General features: G+C 33.8%; 1 long non-coding RNA gene across 1 annotated transcript in view; it reads left to right on the top strand.

Annotated features, from left to right (window-relative positions):
* Window positions 1–12,330: 12,330 nt before the first annotated feature.
* Window positions 12,331–18,890, top strand: part of LOC118016509 — an 82,392-nt gene continuing 75,832 nt past the window's right edge. The window contains exons 1-2 of the long non-coding RNA XR_004680848.1: window positions 12,331–12,418; window positions 14,500–14,630. This is a non-coding gene — a long non-coding RNA (uncharacterized LOC118016509). The remainder of the gene's footprint in view (window positions 12,419–14,499; window positions 14,631–18,890) is intronic.

Genomic DNA, 18,890 nt, shown 5'->3' with positions numbered 1-18,890 from the left:
GGTTCTTATGGAAGTGTTGAATCACTATATTGTACATCTGAAACTAATACTACACCGTATGTTAACTGGAATTTAAATAAAACCTTAAAAAATGAAAAATAATGTACATATGGTGATTACAGTTCATACTACTGTAGACTTGAAAGTTGAGAAAGTGTATATTAAATATCACCAGAGGAAAGAAAGAGTAATTATGTAAAGTGATGGAGGTGTTAGCTAACACTATGGTAGCAATCATTTTGTGATAGATAAGTGTATCAAGTCCACATGTTATACATCTTAATCTTACACAATGTCATTTGTCAATTATATCTCAATAAAATTTAAAAAAATAATAAAAAAATAAAGCCAACAACCTTCCTGTGAAAGATAAGCATAGTGGGGTATTTATTCAATATTTTATTTATTCATTTACAATATTAATCTTCCTTGAGATACCAGTCACTATGCTAGGAACTGTGTTCTATGCTTTGTTCCACTTTCAAAAAATCAAAAAAGACCAAAATGTCTACAAATACTGCTGTGCTTTTTTTGAACCCAAATGACAAAGTTTAGTGATCATTTGTTTTTTGAGAAAATGAAGGGCAAGTAGTTTTGAGTTTCAATAGACTTCTAATATCCACCAAAAGAAAAGTAACATACGATGAGTGAAGTCTTTAAATGAAGTCTTCAGATCATTAATATTGCATTTTTAGTGTGACTTTGAAAGTGAGGTGCCTTTTAAAAGGATTTTTTTTTTTTATTCTTGCAAAGAAGAGAGGTAGTAGAAGACAATAGCAGAGGGAGACTTACTGAATTTGGAAACTATAATAATATTACCTTTACTAGTTTACTTTTTTAGAATGAATGACTCAAAAAGAAAATTAGTGTATTGGACACTAACTTAGTTAATCCAAATGCATGGCCAAATTTCTTCTTCAAAATCTAACACAGTTTCTATTGAAGATATCATAAAAGTTAGCAGGCAATACATACATTTAGAGTCTAAGGTTATAGTTTTGTTTCAAAGAAACTATAAACAGAGATTTTTTTTCCTTTACAGAATTTAAAAAGGCAAATGAGTGAATGAGAGCTTAAAGTAAGAAAACAATTTAATTAGTTGGGGGAAATATCCCTTAATTTTTCAAAAATTAGACTCTGGAATTCCATGTCAGTGTCAAATCAAGAACCCATAAATGACACTCTATATCACAATTTGAAGAGCATTTGCTTTTTTATAATCATTGTGTATATTCTCTTGAAAGAAGGAGCAAGAGAGTAATGGAACAAACTTCTTAATAATTTGATTTCCATTTGAGCCATTAGATTCACTATATTCTCAGCATCTCTCCCTCTCTGTAGTGTATGTAAAAGAGCTGTCCTCAGTGCACTGAAACAATAAGGGGTATTTGCACAATAATGTAAATAATATAAATGAACACAGAAGAAAAGATTTTGTGTAGTTACATGTTTGAGTTCTGATTTTATAATATTTTAAAGTTATGTACGCACTTTATACGTATTTTCTCTTTTTCTTGGGAAAAGAATTTTTTTTTCTAAAAGAAGATTTTCTGTTCTATTTTCGCTTAAGAATTGATTACAAAACTGTAAGAAAAACATATCATGTTCTATTTATATACATTTTCTTAGATTCCTTTTTTTTTAAAGATTTTATTTATTTATTTGACAGAGAGAGACACAATGAGAGAGGGAACACAAGCAGGGGGAGTGTGAGAGGGAGAAGCAGGCTTCCCACCAAGCAGAGAGCCTGATGTGGGACTCCATCCCAGGACCCTGGGATCATGACCTGAGCTGAAGGCAGACACTTAACCAACTGAGCCACCCAAGCATCCCACATTTTCTTAGATTCTTAGTATTCTCTATAAAGTTAGGGATAACATCTTAAAAATTATTAGTAAGAATTATAGTTTCACTTTAAAAATACCTCTAACAAAATATGTAACACCTCAAATATACTTTTACTTCCACTAACATATTTGTGGAGAAGTAAAATAATTTCAAATGGAGATGATATATTACCAAACATAGACTTTTATTAATCTTACTTACCTAATAATCTAAACTGAACACTAGCAATTTGTATTGTTATATCAAAATGGCTATTAGTCTATTAATTTATTTATTCAATAATCATTAAAAACAAATTATGCTTACTAGTCCAGACACTAGGTAAAATATGGTCTCATATTTTGAAAAACTTATCAACTAGTAGGAAAGACAAAACTATATTTTGAGTTGACAATTACTATGGTAATTAGAGTCATGTACTTATAAGAAAGAGGGGACATATGAGAATAAACACTAATAACTATCTGAGTTTCTTTTTTTTGCTGTCGCCTAATATCAAAGGGATTACTTCTAATCAATTTGACTAAATGCTAATTTTTTCTTCTAAACTGGAATTTTAGCAAGAAGAGCAGGAGAAAAATATAAATGAGGTCATCTATTATTAAAATCAGCCCTAGAAACTATTTCTCCAGAAGCCAGAACTTCATGGCAATTGGGTAATTTTGTATATTTTTTCAATGGCATTTTAAGGTCCAGTCAAAATTATGTTCCTGTTTGATATTTCTAATGATTGACTTAGATTGAATTGAATAACAATATAATTTTTAAACTATAGGTTATTTAACAACACTAAAATGGCAAAAATGTTTCTCCCTCCTTTGCCTCCACTTACTCTTTTCATTATCTTCATTTTTTTTCTTCTTCTCATTCTCCTTCCTCTTCTACTTCTTCTTTCCCCCCAAAGTGACAAAGTATACATAAAAGGGACAAAGTGATGAGAAATTGGAGAGTTATTTCACAAGGAAAAGGTAGATGACCTAAAATTGCTATTGCAGAGATCATCTTTTCCATGAATACTAAATAGTTGTTTTTCTATGCTGGCTAGAGTTGAAGATTTCTTTTTTATTGATATTTCACAAAATCACAGAAGTACGTATTTTTAAAGCTAGATTATCAGAAGTAACATAAGTCCTTCATTTTACAGATGAGAAAAGAAAGCCCCCCAAAATGTAAGTGACTTTCTCAATGTCAAACTGAATCCCAGTGCTTCAGAAGTTCACTTGTAGAAATCAAGATCTTTATTAAAAAGGATGTAGGAGACAAGGAAGCAAGTCCATGAATGCTTGGCAGATGTAAAGTCCAGAATAGATCATTAGAATACCCAAATTCTGCTAACTAAACATTTATTTAAATACTTAAGTTTTTGTGTATCTATATAGCAATGCATAAAAAAATCAAATAGCTAAAAATTGAAATCACGTTTTAAACCATTTGGAATTGTAGAAGCAAAATATTCACATGATCTGGTAAATTTTCTCTTTGAATGGCAAGTGATTCTTTTTCACTAATCTATGAGATTATAAATATGGATTGGGATGAAAACATTTACTGAACTGGATCAACTTTATGTTTTAGACAATTTAAAAATCTAATCCCAAAGCTAATCATGTTCCTTTATACATTCTTTTTTAGAGAAACGTTTATGGTGGCTGCTTTCCTGTTCAAAACAAAAACAAAAAGCCAAACTAAAAGTATTTACCTACTTCGATTCTCAGCAGTAGTTTTTGTTTTTGTTTTTACTTTCCAGTAGGTCACCTCTATTTCACCTAGTTTCTTTGTAACACTCTTTCTCATAAAGTAGATTCTTACTATATTTCAATTTGCATGTTTTTCTAAGATTGAAAATAAGTAAATGGTCAGGGCAGGAGCATAATAGAAATTTGCTAGAAAGGAGGGTCAGTGTGACTTACTAAGAACACCTTCTCCATTCCCAAATCCTACTGTTACCATAGAGACCCTAAAAGCAAGTAATGTCTTTTTACAGTTGCTAATCCAGCCTTTAGAAATGGGTTGAAAAATGCATATGACATGTCACCTCCGACAGGCTCTAGTGGAACTTGAAGAAGCACACAGGCAGGATTCCCACAGAGATGAGCATCTCATGGCAGGTTGGCTAACAGGACCTCAGCACAGCTGATCCCTCCCTTGTTTAACCCACAGTGGTGTCATCATAACTTCAGCTTTGCGGTGCTAAGAAGATGGTGCATGATTAAAATAATGAAAAATTCATCTCTTTCTTAAAGAGCTTCTCTCCCTCTTCTTCTGGTTTGATTGTATGCAGATCCATAATACTGCTTCCCATTTTGAAGAATGAAAGTTTTAATGGCTTCGGTAGAGTAAGAACTATCAGAATGCAGGCAGAAGAGGAACGCACTTCATTCTTCTCTTTCAACTGTAAGAACATATTTTTATACGTAAGGGTGGATTTCAGGATCCAGTTTCGGATCCTGACAATCATAAAACTTGGCAACCTCTTTCAGAAAAAGAGACAAAAATTAAAAGTGTAATTGCAGTGGAAACTGAATATTTATATAGAATGGGAAAAAGGAAGCCTCGGAAGGGGATCATGAAAGGAAGATTTGACAAAGTTTAATTTCATGAGCTTCCTGGTAAACCCACTTCTGTTTGGCTGATTATTTTGTCCTTTGGCAAAGTGCCACAAATAGTTAAGTATATTTTATCATATTGTTTCTTATTCCTGAACCCTTTAATTTAATGGAAGTATTCTTTTTTTTTAAGATTTTATTTATTTATTTGAGAGAGAGAGCAGGAGCGGAGGGAGAGGGAGAAGCAGACTCCCTGAGGAGCAGGGGCTCCATCCCAGGACCCTGGGATCATGACCTGAGCCAAAGGCAGATGCTGAACTGACTGAGCCACCCAGGCGCCCCTGGAAGTATTCTTTTTAATCTTTAAGTTATCAGTGTTCTCAAATTTATTCATTCTATAATGGCCCCATGAGATACCAGAGAGCCTGGATCGCTTTAACTCTCACATGCTTTTCACTATAGAAAACATTTGAAATAATAATTAATTTGAATAAAAAGTGAAAAAATGCTAATGAACTTGTTTTATTAGACTTTTGTCAGGAAAGTATATATAGTTGTGCTAATAATATTCCAATGCATATACTTCCTTTCCATTTTTAGAATAAGTAGAAACTTAAAAATTATTTTCCTCCTTAGATATGTAGGCTTGTCTCACAGTCCTTAGCTGAACAAAGTAAAGAATTTCTGCTTTTGTTTAAAAAGAAATCTAGAATACTTGACAGTTCCATGCTGCTCAAACCTGGAAGTATGATCAAGAACTTTCCTCCGGGTGCTGAAATACAGAATTCACCAAAAATCAAATTCAAAATTATTGATTATGTTGAGATTTTTTTTAAAGTAATCTCCACCTCCAAAGTGGGGCTCAAACTCACGACCCTGACTGAGATTAAGAGTCACATGCTCTACTGACTGAGCCAGCCATGAGCCCCTGTTGAGATTTTGGTTGTGCAAAAATGAATCATACAATCAGGTCTCTATGTACAAGAATTGTCTCTACCACTACAACTCCAAAAGTTCCCTATTAAAAGGCAAAGGAATTAACCACTGTTAAAAAACTAAATCCTGTGTTTTAAGGACAGATTCTTTTTTTTTTTTAAAGATTTTATTTATTTATTCATGAGAGACAGAGAGAGAGAGAGAGAGAGAGAGAGAGAAGCAGGCTCCCAAGGAGCAGGGAGCCCGATGTGGGACTCGATCCCAGGACCGTGGGATCACGACCTGAGCCGAAGGCAGACGCTTCACCATCTGAGCCACCCAGGCACCCAAGGACAGATTCTTTTTTAAGCTACAGCCTTTCTCTTCACTGACTAGTCTCACCTCCCCAAAAGTAAATTATAAAATATTTCACATCATTTTAAAAGATATCAATATGATGAAAATATCATCATACAATATATTTTAGGCATTAAAAAATTAGTTCCCAGTTTTTAGATATTTGTATGGCAGGATTTTTTTTTTTTTCCTTCAAATCTAGTCAAATAATCACCTGCATCATAATTGCTAGATTGCTTGTTAAACTGCTGGTGCCAAGATCTGCTTCCTACCCAGGGAACTAGAATCTTTGAGAGTCAGTTCCATGTATCCACATTTTTAAAAAATAGGATGTCAGGGAATTCTTTTGCATACTGAAATTTATGAACCATCATAAGAACTATAATCTTGTTGCATTTTATTAGTAAACACTTAAAAATAACTATTTAGTGGTTTCTTACATTTGACTACAAATATTCAAAAGTGAAAGTAACTTTAGTTAAAAAAAACAAAACAAAACAAAACTTTACCAGAGTGCTAAAGATATTTGCCAAGCCTCCATCTTTATATTTTTATATAGGTCTATTTGGCAGATAATTTTGTCCCTTGGCAAAAAGCCTTGAATAGTGAGTACATTTTATCATATTGTTTTAGTTCTTAACCCCTTATTTAATGGAAACCTTTTTTAAAAAAATTTTAAAGGTATTAATGTCCTCAAACTTAACTTATTTTATAATGCCCTATGCGATTCCAGAAAGCCTGAATTCTCTAAGATTCTTTATCACTTAGGAATTTTGATATGGAACTGAACAATTACATTATCTTACTTCATTTTTTTAGGGGTTGACAGATATTTACTTAACATAAATAATTCAAAAATTAGGAATACCTCATAACTCCTATCACAAAAGTATGATTAAGTTGATAATATTACCATAGGCAAGTTAGTGTCATGATTTCTAGACAAAGCAAAGGTAAGACGTGATTTTTGACATAGTCTGCCAAGTTTTGGAAACCTAAATTTACTATGAAATTTATGGGAAAAGTTGTTTTGATTAGTTTATATGAACTATTGGTTCATTTACCCAATGATAAGCCACAAAGTTATGTGTTAGAGTGCTATTTCAAAACTCTCTAGGCATGTTCAAAGCTACCATTAAATAATCATACGTCATTAATATGTGATTCATAGAATTCAAGCAGAAATATATTTCCTTACCCATCCACATATTATTAATCCAGCCTTCTTCCCTGTTCCCAGTTTTTCCCTTGGCACTTTTAGAGTAAAATTAGATCAAAGATAAAAGTACCGAAAGGTTATTCAACCACACATATACATAGATCTATAACATGGAGCGATCAGTGGCCTCCAGATGGGTCTGTGGTTCACGTCCAAAGAGTGAGAAGCAGCAATGTATGCTTTCTGACAGTTTTAGCCCAGTGTATTCTGTCCTATTCCAGACCCTGAACACCCTTCCTTGGCCAGAGTGACTGCTTCTAGAAAGTAATTTTGGATTGAATTAGAGCTTTCTGAGACAGACAAAACATACTTTACAGTAGGCAAATTGAATTTCTCTGGTTCAGTGACTTGCTGTGCCACAGCGCCTCTCAAGAAGACTTCCACATTATTGAGAGCTGGTAGATTTCCTTGTAAAATAGCCACAGGCTGCACGCACATACTACACAGCTGATTCTTTGTCTGCCATTTCTCTCAGAAATATTTCTATCTTTCTTTCACACACATACAAAACTATTTAAATGAAACATACAAAGAAACGACATAAACTATTGTCTCTGTCTTTGAGAAGAGTATGTTTCAAGTGGTTACTAATTCATAAAGAGGTCTCGAAGGAAAGGCTTAGCCCAGTACCTGGTATTGTGGAAATTCAAAGTATCTTTTTTTTTTTTTTTTAATTTATTTGAGACAGAGAGAATGAGACAGAGAGCATGAGAGGGAGAAGGGTCCGAGGGAGAAGCAGACTCCCTGCCGAGCAGGGAGCCCGATGCGCGACTTGATCCTGGGACTCCAGGATCATGACCTGAGCCGAAGGCAGTCGCTTAACCAACTGAGCCACCCAGGCGCCCTTCAAAGTATCTTTAATGGAATGAAATGGAAGGATCATTCACTTATCTCGCATACAACTATGAAGGGAGCATTGGAAATATTTGCAATGATTAGACTGGGGACACTATGTGGTACCAGCTGTTGGAGATACTATATTTATCCTAACAGTTTACAAAGAAATGAGTGTCTTCGTTCTAATTTTCCCTTTTGGAACATCCCTAAAAATTATAGGCTGACTTAACTTACAAAATAGATGTTACTTTCTAAATATTTTTGTTCTAATGAAACCAGAAATTTCTATTGAGTTTTCAACATTTACAGATATAAATGGAGGGTTCTTTGGTGGGGTATCAGAGGAATTGGCAGCACTCATGAGAAATAACTTCATACATCCCAAGTTTCAAAGTTGATTCAAGAATACTTTTATGATTAAAATATTATATATAATATCTATATAAATATTATGATTAATATTTATTAAAATAAATTTTCATAGGGCAAACTTTTTTTTATTCATTCTTATTTTTTTTCCCTTGATATCGCTTTATTTCTGAAACACCTCATCTTGCTGATTTTGGAGTCACATTACCCGAGAAGAAGTATGCCTACATACTTTTCTACATGGCATGAAGTGCCACAGTCTAATTTATACTGCTTTCTCCTACACACAATGTCATTTTATACATCTCAGGTAAAATTTCATGCTAGGAAAAAAAAAAATGTCAGAGTCATTAGGCAATGAGGAACATTCATTCTGACACAGGGGAGAGGATTGCATTTAACCAGAAAATGCAGAGTTCTCTGTGGTATTTCTTTGCTCAGAGGTCCCTTGGGCTTAGAGCCCTATGAACAGATGTGATCTCATGCCTGGTCTAAAGAGAACAGGGCCATGGGCGGAAACACCTCCCTCCATCAGTGAGGGAGCTTCTGCCAAAAGCAGATTTCTCACCAGGAGGACCCTAAACTCATTGCCAAATTAGAATCTGCCTGGTGAGAAGTCACTGGGCATAAAATCTCCAGTGATTTGGTGCTTGTTCAGTGAGCAAACCAGAAAGCATATGTGAAGAATTCACGAAAGGGCCTGTGTGCATGTGCCGAAGCCATTGGGGGAGTCAGGCGGGGGGATCATGTTGGCTTCTCTTCTGAAAGCATTTTCTCAGCATATGCTGTATTGTTAGAAACCTCTGGCAAAACTAGGATATCTAGAACATATGGGTTGGGAAGGTTGATAATGTGCTTTCTCCTTATTGTGTTTGTCTCAGTAGTTATGTTTGATTTTGTTTGGTTTCTACTTTTGTTTGGTTTCTACAAAACCATCTGGTTTCTACTTTTCTTTTTTTCTTTTAAAAGTATAAATAAGATATTAAGAAGAAATTTGAAAACAGACCATAATAATGCTTAATAGGTCTAGCAAGAATAAAACAGGTTCTACGTATTAAAGGATTAAATAAAATAAGATTTATAGATACCTTTTAACCCTCACTTTAAAGAAGAAGTAACACAACATTCAGGACTTTGTCCTAAATTCTAAAACGCTTTAGCGTACCTGCAAATTAAAAGCAATGTAAAGAATTTAACACTGATTTATGTATTGATGGGTTGTATCACATAATGCCATGAATACATGTAAGCTACCTAGCTTGTTAGCATCTTAGATGCTATGTCAGAAAGAATAGCTTGAACATTTTATTATTTTGTTTTGTTTTGTTTCAGCAGCTTTGAGGTCCCATGCACTGGCTAATTTCACAGCAAAAATTACGTTTTTTACTGCTTTACATATTCATCAGGTATTTAGAACATCCCTGCTGAGAAATACCATCATAGCAACCACACCATTTTAATGGAGAAATGCAAAGACACCCTGGAGATTCAATTACAATGAAGGCCTGTGAAAAACTGTTTTGTTTTTCATTATTTTATGGGGTTAGGAGGACAACTGATGAGGTAATAAGACCTGAAACACTTCCAGTACTTCACAGGGAAAACCGAGTAAAATTCAGTTGGATCAGAAGAGTTACTAGGTTGCAAATGTTGGTCTCTGTGACTGAACACTTGGAGACAGTTTGTGTATCATATGAAGCACCTCAGGTAACGGTAGGGATGCCTTGACTAAATTAGTTCAGTTCCACAAGTTTTCTTCAGAAAAAGATTGGTAAATACAATGCTGGCTGACATCAAGTTCAGAATTATGCCCAAGTAAGTTTTTTTATCAGAGCTAGTCTGAAGAAAGCCGGCAAATTATCAGAACGCGTCTGAAGAAAGTAATTTTAAAATTAGCTGCTAGGTGTTACTAACCAGAAATCTGCAGTCTGTAGTTGAGAATCTTATTTTAATATTTTTTTAGTTGGGATGTATTTGTCAGTACCTAACAAGACAGTGCAACCCTAACGATATCAATGAAACCTATTCCTGGAAATGTTTCCCATAAATGCAACTCACTTCAAGTAATAAAAGAAAAGAATGAAATACGAAGTGTTTTCTGAAGCAATTTTGCAAGACTAAATGCAAGAGAACTTCCTTTTAATCATGTCTCAACTTACATTTTCAGCCCTGTCTCCCAGAAATTCTTCTTCTGTCACCTACTCTTTAATAGCATATAAATGATTTCTGCTCCTGATCCCCACTTTAAACTTTCTGCTCAAAGCAAAGCAGACTTCCTTTCCCTTATTTTCGCTTGCCCAAAGCATGTTTAGCTTTCATGGTTGGTACTCCTTTTTCCTTAAAGCATTGCCTAATCCTCCCAGCTGGAAGTAATTGGCAGAGGGCAGTTTGTGCTGTAACAGCAATTTGTAAAGCTCTCAAAATACTTAGGTTCTGTTTTGTATTATAGATAGGTTTGTACCTCTCTTCAATTCAACTAGATTCTAAGCTCCTTGAGGATAAAGATCACATTGCATTCATTGCTCCTAATATGAAACACAGTATCTTAAACTTAGTAGGTGTTTAGTTTAAGATTGTGTTAATTAGTTAGGTTAATGATCCACTGAAAACTACATCAAAAAGCATTGTTCCACTTCAGTTTACATATTTAAGAACACTCTCTTCAGAGAATTCACAGAATTTAGGGATGTTTTAATTTGTGGCTAAATCATATATGAAAACTGACTAAAATGGCAGAACTTTTTCCTCAAAATAACTGTCTTGTCAGATGAATGAAAGTGTGTATAAAAAGTATCAAATAGAGCAATTCCCTTTGGGCAAAATGCATTCTTCACTGATTCAGAAACATTAGTATTGTATAAAGTGAATCACAAAAATTAACATTTAATTTTTATCATACTCCTTCAAAATAAAGTGAAAACTAAAATGATATGGGTAGAAAAAAACCACTAATCCAAACTCTGACTGAATTACAAATCTGGACTCATAAATAATTTCTTAGCATAGTTGAGAGCCACATTTCGATGGTGCTGTAATTATAGATGATAGGTGTATCTTACATAACAGTGATCAAGAAGGTTATTACTTTAAGACTTAGAAGAGGTGATATGATGCCTCTTGATTTTTGAAAACTATAACTATTACATCTTTTTATAAATTGATTTATAGATTACTTCGTAATATATCATTTAATTCTGTGTGGGATTTTACAGTATAAATTCTTCATCATTTATTACAAATTCCTAGATATTTCACATTTAATATATGCAGGAATATACCTCTGGAAAGCCTGAAGCCCAAGTTCTCAGGGCCTAGAACACCAGGAAGATTTACCCTAAGTGACTGACCTTTATTCTACCCTCACATAAGCTTAGGAAATATGTTGGTTTTGACACCTCTTAGTTGGGGCAATAGGCTGGCACAAACATATCCAGAGACTTCGGAATATTCTGATGAATATGAACAACTTCCTGCTACTCCCCTGGCCCCCCCACACCACCTATGCTTTTTGAAAGGATCTGAAAAGTGTCAGCTGCACATCTCTGTGACAGCTTGAAAGATAAGGAGGCTTTCTTCCCTCCATGGAGGATAGTGACATTGAGTCTCTTGCTTTGTATGATTATCTTCATGCATTTACATTTATGTACATATACATATATAGTTTTAAATGGTTATATATATATCTTTATATATATGTGACTATATATATTTATATATATATAAAGGTATATAGTAAAATTTTATATGTTCTCTATTATATATAGTACTATTGTTCTTTTTTTTAGCACTGTGGTTCTTTTGATTTATTTTTACACATTCTCATAATTATTTAATTGGAATAAATTCTTAGATTTGGAGTAGGGATGTGAATAAGAGGGTGGGTGAAGGGGTATGTTTGCACTGGTTTTTATCCTATATATCTTATTGTTTGAATTTATGATTTTATTGAGTATGCCTTCTGTAATATTTTAAACATAGTTTGAACAAAATTATTTTTCTCTGTATTTTTAGATTTCTGTTTTCCTCTTTCTTACTCTTGTGATTTTGTGTCTTCCCTCTTGTTTATGTCAAACAACATTTTAAATATTTTTTTCAATATTTAAACTATATATTTTTGTGGGATAAACGCTATAGTTCATTGGTGGACTTGTTGGCATTCTCTTGGAGATATATCAGAAATTAATTGCTATTCTGGTTTTACAGAGAGGGACCTCAGGAATGTTCTTGGATCAGTCTATATTTTCACCAAGAATCTGAAGCTGATGGATCAGAACATTGTTCCTCTTTGAATTTAGTGTTTACAAGTCTCTACCCTTTGGGAATCTTGGTGAGTCTTTGGTAAGCCATCTATTAAGTATATTTGTCCATAGTCATTTGTAAAAACTCTCTTTAATTGTTAATGTTGAATTGTTTAATGTAGCAATGCCTAAATTCACCCTAATTATTCCCTACATTTTATTCATTTTGGATTTATTTTACTATTATTTTTCTAGATTTTTGTCTAATCGATTACTTTATCTTTTTAACATAGCTTATTCAATGAAAGTCCCTTAGTTATAAAATTTCCTGACAGTTATAAATTTCCCCGTTTTCATTAATTTTATATTTAATATTCTTATTTTAATCATTTCCTAAATATTCTTTTAGCTACCATTTGATTTTTTTCCTTGATCCAGGCAATTAGATGAGTTGTTCTCAAAGATTTCCCTTAGTTTGTTTATCCCTTTATATTATTATCTATTGTAATTCATTGTGATCAGATAATACCATGTGTAATATTCCTTTATTAAAAAGCTTTATTATTTTTTTAGTTTTTAATAAATGTATACCCCATCTTCCCATTTTCCCCACTCTTTCTTTTTAATATATTTAAGTATCATTGAGCTTAGTACACTATCCACTTTTGTAACACTTCCCAGACATTTAAAATAATGCATTCTCTCTTTTCTCCGTATGGAATGAAGCATCTCTAATTCTCACATATTGTTATTATTAACTCTAGTCTGTGAATGGGTAACTGAGGCTCACATAGTTTGAACTTTTTGAAGTCAACACTGGTTATGTTTGAAATAATTGGGACTGGATCCTCTGCCTGACTCCAAAGCTCTGCTAGCATGGCAAATTTATAGGTTTTTTTGGGGAGGACCCAGGAGTAGACAATACACAAAGCAGTTAAAGTGGGTGGAAGAGAGAGGAATAGATCATTCAATAGAGCATCAGGATGCATGAAAGAAACTAAACTATTCTAAAACATTGGTAATATATCCATGTGAATGTCAACAAGGAAAGGAGTGAGCTCTTCCAAAGCTGTGAAATTATGAGAGAGGAAGAAGACAGAATAGAGCCTTGGTTTTTCATATATATTCTCCTTCCTCTGTGTTTAGGAAAATGGTGACATATGGAAAGAATAAATTGCAATCCAGAAAAAGAAAAAGGCATTGAACACAGGGAGGAAAAGGCTGTGGCATTCAAATTATCTTCTAAAATACTTAAGTATCTTCATTTTAGAGGAAAAGTTGGATAGTCACAAGTAACAGTGAGGAATGAAAATGGATTTAATCACAAAGGAAGCCTTATTACAAATATATATATATTTAATAAAATTATTTTGATAAGGATTTTTTTTTTACTTTTTATTTGTTTCTTTTATTTTTATCATATGCTTTTTGTCAAAAAATTGTTTTTGTGGGGTGCCTGGGTGGCTCACTTGGTTAAGTGTTTAGCTCTTGGTTTCAGCTCAGGTCAAGACCTTAGGGTCTGGGGATTGAGTCCCACCTTGGCTCCGTGTTCAGTGCTCAGTGTGGAGTCCGTGAGATTCTTTCCCCCTTCCTCTCCCTCCTCCTCTGCTCCTCAACCTGCTTGTACTCGCACTATCTCTCTTAAATAAATAAATAAATAAATAAATAAATAAATAAATAAATAAATAAAATATTTTTAAAAAGAGTTCTTTGAGTAGTTTTTACCACAGGGATTTTTTTCTTTTTTAGATCACATGGATTCATAAAGTTGAGGAGGAATGTTGAATGCTTAATGTGACCTTAAAATATTTCATTTCAGTTGCAAACATAGGGGCATGGTTTAAAAAAAATTAAATGGTACAAAATTATACATAGTGAGCAATAATAACGGGATGATTTTTTGCACCCTCACAAAATCCAACTGCCTATAGATGAACATGTATTTAGGATTTTGTATCTTTAAATAGCAACAAGCCTAACTGTTGTGGTGGGTTGTTTTCTCATGCTTGTAGAAGGTGGACGAAATAGCCTCACCAAAACAAAGCAAAATAAAATAAAGCCAGATGCCAAATGTGAGGGAGAAATGTGGTTGGAGGGCAACATGAATAATTGTGTAGAAGGTAAGAGAGTGGAGAACATAGTTTAATTCACAGAGGACTTCTCTCTACAGAGCTGCCCGGATCCCACACAGTTGTGCTAATTTATTTCCTGGCTACTACCCAACTTGGTGGTTTGCCGATCATGGAGAATTTTGAAACCCTGCAGAACCTACACCAACCAGAACTACCTCACCTGTTATGGGTGAGTATTACCCTGTGCATCTATTGTTAGTAACTTTGAAAGTGCTTTATGTATCCATTGCTAGGAAACTGTACCATGATTTTCCTCTAACATGGCTATGTTGTCCAGTAGAGTCTGACCAGTTAGAGTAAGCAGTTCTAAGCACAACATGAGTCCTCATACCAGACATTTATTTATTTAGCAATCACTTAGAGTGCTTGCAACTTTATTGCAGCTGTACAGTTTCTCTGGGATAACCATTGCAAATGAGATCTAGAATCTTCCCAATCCCCTTAATTCTCCAACTTTAGAACAAACTTCATTAATAATAATCAACTACAGTGATATATTTTTGAGTTGACATCAATATGTATAGTGTCCTGAATATATTAACCGAAGTATATTTCTGTCTCCTTGTATTTTGATATGCCTGAATCAAGAAAGAGATGCTTCTTGGCTTAGAAATGAATTCATGGCATAGCTTTGTTCAAATTCTACTGTAATGGGGTATTAGCTCCTAGATTGCTGCTTTCCTGATGTTACCAGAGCTGGGGCTATAGATGTATATATTGAAGAAATCCCTAGAGCCATAAGTATTCTTCTGTTATGATAATGTTACCATTAGTCTTGATTGCTTTTGACAATGGTTACTGAATTGCCCAAAGCAAGAAGTTTAGTTTGTTCACATTTTCCTCCTTAATTTGAGAGAGTGTTTTTATTTCACTTTTATTTGAAATGAGTTCCTGTGCTGTTGTTATGGCATTTTATGTGGCTTGTCATTGTAGTAATCAATTTTATATTTTCTTCACGCCAGTTCAACATTCTGCTCTTGACGAGCACTTTGTCATATTTACTAGGGTTCTTGTCATACATAGGAAAACGCTTCCTCTATTTGTCTCCTAAATTTTCTTTTTCCCTTGTTAGTAATTTTGCTATCTCTATATCAATGTTCTGGCTGGTTGCAATTACAAGTTTTCCCAGCTGGGAGCTTGTAGCATTTTCTCAGTCTCTGCAACATGCTGATCTATTCTGATATGAGTTCCAATTGTTTCACCTCCGTGTTCTGCATTTTTACCATGCCTTTGTTGAAAAGGAACTGTCGAAATTTGAAGCTGTAAACGTTTTCTTTTTTGTGTATTTCACCTAAGACAAACTTTGTGTTTTTCAAATATCTTCCCAGTGAGATGAATACTTTTAGGCTGAACTCTTGGAATTGCTGCTTAGAGATTCTTATTCAGGTTTAATCTATAAAAATGTCAAAGGCAAACAGTGATTAAGTTCAAATCCTGAATGAGAAACTAATTGTCCCTGCCCATGGCAACAAACGTTAAAAAGATTTTTACTTTGTATTCAGTAATTGTGAAGATCTTTGTGGATGTGTGCACATGTATGTCATAAGTGTTCTCCATTGAGACTAGAGTCTTAATTTTTGCCACAGATTGCTACATTTTCTTGTCTGTTTTTTTTTTTTCCCAAATAAATAAATAAATGAGTAAAATAAAATAATCTGTTGACAATGAAGGTGTTACTGTAGCAGAATGACTCTAGTTGTAAATCAGAATCACCTGGATAGCTGATTAAAGCACAGAGATTTTGTAGGTCTAGAGTAGAGTTCAAGAATTTACATTTCTAATAAATTTCCAGGTAATGCTAACATTGCTAGGCAGAGGATCAACTTGCTCTAAGCAATGAGGCATTTGACTTTAATGGGTCCTAAATTTCTAAATCAATACTTCTCATATTTTTTAGAATATTGTTTGAATGCTTCTTTAGATGTGATGGCAACCAAGGGAAGGACAACACCAGCCATAAATTACTCATAAATTCAAAATTCACTAGTCCAAAATTTTAAATTATATACATACAAACACACACACATATATTTCTCTTCTATAAAAAGTTTATGTATTTGGATGATTTGACTTAAAGATTTATTTCTGATATAACATAGATTGAAATGACAAAAGATTTTTCTACGGTGCTCCAAACATTACTTCAAAAACCATACAAAGGAAGCAAAAACACAGCAATAGAAGGAAACTTTAAACTAATAGCCTAATTTGAAATGACACTAAGGCAAGTTTGATTTTTCTACTCAAAGTTACTTTTATTTTTCAAATTACCAAAATTTGACTGATAATCCAGTTATAAATACTTTTCAGATCTGATCAGGGAATGTCAAACAGAAAAGGGTTAAAAAAATAGGTTTTCTCTATGAATGTATTTTGGAGGCTGAAGAGTTAAGAGAAATAAAGGCAAATTTGTAGAATAATAAGAGATCTACAATTTTCATTATATGTAAGAAATTTAAACTAGTTAAGCCAGCCATTAAAATATTAAAACAAGGGACAACTGGGTGGCTCAGTCAGTTAAGCATCAGACTCTTGATTTTGGCTCAGATCATGATCTCAGGGTCATGGGATTGAGCCCAGCATGGAGCTTCACGCTGGGCATAGAGCCTGCTTTAAGATTCTCTCCCTCTCGCTCTGCCCCCTCCCTCGCCAAACTTGCCCACATGCATGTATGTGCATTCTCTCTCTAAAAAAAAAAAAATGTTAAAATGAAATATAAAAACTATTTTAAAAACATAGTTACAACCACCGCATTCATAATATTTTAAATATTATTTTGGTTTTAAATAACCTGTATTTTCATGTTAATATAAGAAGCAAAATCTTGGAGGTATTGGGAAACAACCTGAAAGGTCTTGAAACAATGTTTGAATAATAGAAGATCATCAATTTTGTTTTCTGGTTTGGGCTGTTTCATACATTTCAAAAGTCAGGCATATAAAAATTTGTTGTAATTACTTCTACTATCATTTAAATAGCTTTCAATCCGTATCTAATATTTTTATTTTATCTTAACAGTTAAATTGACATACAATAAACTAGATATATTTAAGATGCACAGTTTGATTAGTTTTGATATACATATAAGCCTATGAAATTGGTAAAACAATCATTATAATTAACATACTCATCTTTCCTCAAATATATCCTGCCCCTTAGTAATCGTGTTTTCTCACCTTGCCTAACACTCCTCCTTGTCCCCAGGAAACCACAGATTGCTTTCTGAAACTGTATGTTAGATGGCATGGCATATCCTATAATTCTATATCAATAGAATCATCCAGGACATATACTTTTGAATCTGCTTTTAAAATTCAACTTAATTATTTGGAGCTTCAGCCACACTGTAGCATTTATTCACAAGCTCTTTTAGAGCACCTTCCAATTCATTCTCACATCCTTTACACATTGTAGAGCATAGAGAGAAAAAAGAAAGTTGTGTTTGCTACAAGGCCATTTTTCATTAGTATCTACAAAAATAATATAACAGAAGCTGAATTATAATATCAGTTTCTCTCACCTCACATCCTTTATGGGAAAAAAGTCCCCAGCTTCCACTTCAAAACTGCACCCCATCTGGAAAGCAGTTCCCTAATGGGACTTGGAGAAGGGAATAGAGTAAGAGAGATTGCCCAAAATCTTAAGACAAGCCCTGCATATATCAAAAACAAGATAAAGTGCACCCACAATACAATACACTTAGAGGAAAACTATTCAAAACATACATAAAGCCCACATCTACCCTAGCCTTCCCTGACTCTCTTTCTCTCCCCAGATCCTTTTTCCTTAGCGCCCAAAGTCTGGTCTCCAGACACTGCACCTTAGCTCCCCTACACTTTGTTTTCTTAGATGTTTGGTAAGGGAGAACTCTGGTAAGGAATGTTAGAACTGTGGCAGAGTTAAATGGGAGTACCAGAAAATTTCTGGATGAATTTCAGAAAGGGAGTAGAAACCCCTGAGATGACTCTGTACAAAATCCTGAATCAAGCTTGTTTGTGGCTCAAATTATTTAAGAAGAGAAAAACAAGTAGCCTAATATCTAGCTCAAATGTAGCTTCAGAGTTCTCCCTATTGCAAATTAACACCCAATATCCCTATTTTTAAAATTAAAGTTTATTTTTCAAAGACGTTAAGTGTTTCCATAGAATTTTGTTCTTATATAAAAGTGCAAAAATGCACAAAGTAAATGTTCCAGTAAATGTTTGAAGTATTTTATGAATATAGCTTTGTTTTTAGAAAACCATGTTATATGTGTTACTTAATCCCAGTGAGAAAATGATCAAATTTACAGGTTAAGTGATTTGTAGACAATTACATAGCAAATCAGGGAAGGAAACAGAACGATGACTCTTGTCATTGAGGTATATGCACTTTCAATCCCACTCTCTGTCTAGTGAGCAATGATAGCAAGCACTGAGAACCACCATTC

This window comes from Mirounga leonina, unplaced genomic scaffold (genome assembly GCF_011800145.1).
Source record: "Mirounga leonina isolate KUSES-001 unplaced genomic scaffold, KU_Mleo_1.0 Mir_168, whole genome shotgun sequence".
Classification (NCBI taxonomy): domain Eukaryota; kingdom Metazoa; phylum Chordata; class Mammalia; order Carnivora; family Phocidae; genus Mirounga; species Mirounga leonina.
Note: the sequence above shows the minus strand (reverse complement) of the source record. Positions and strands in the feature narration are given on the sequence as shown.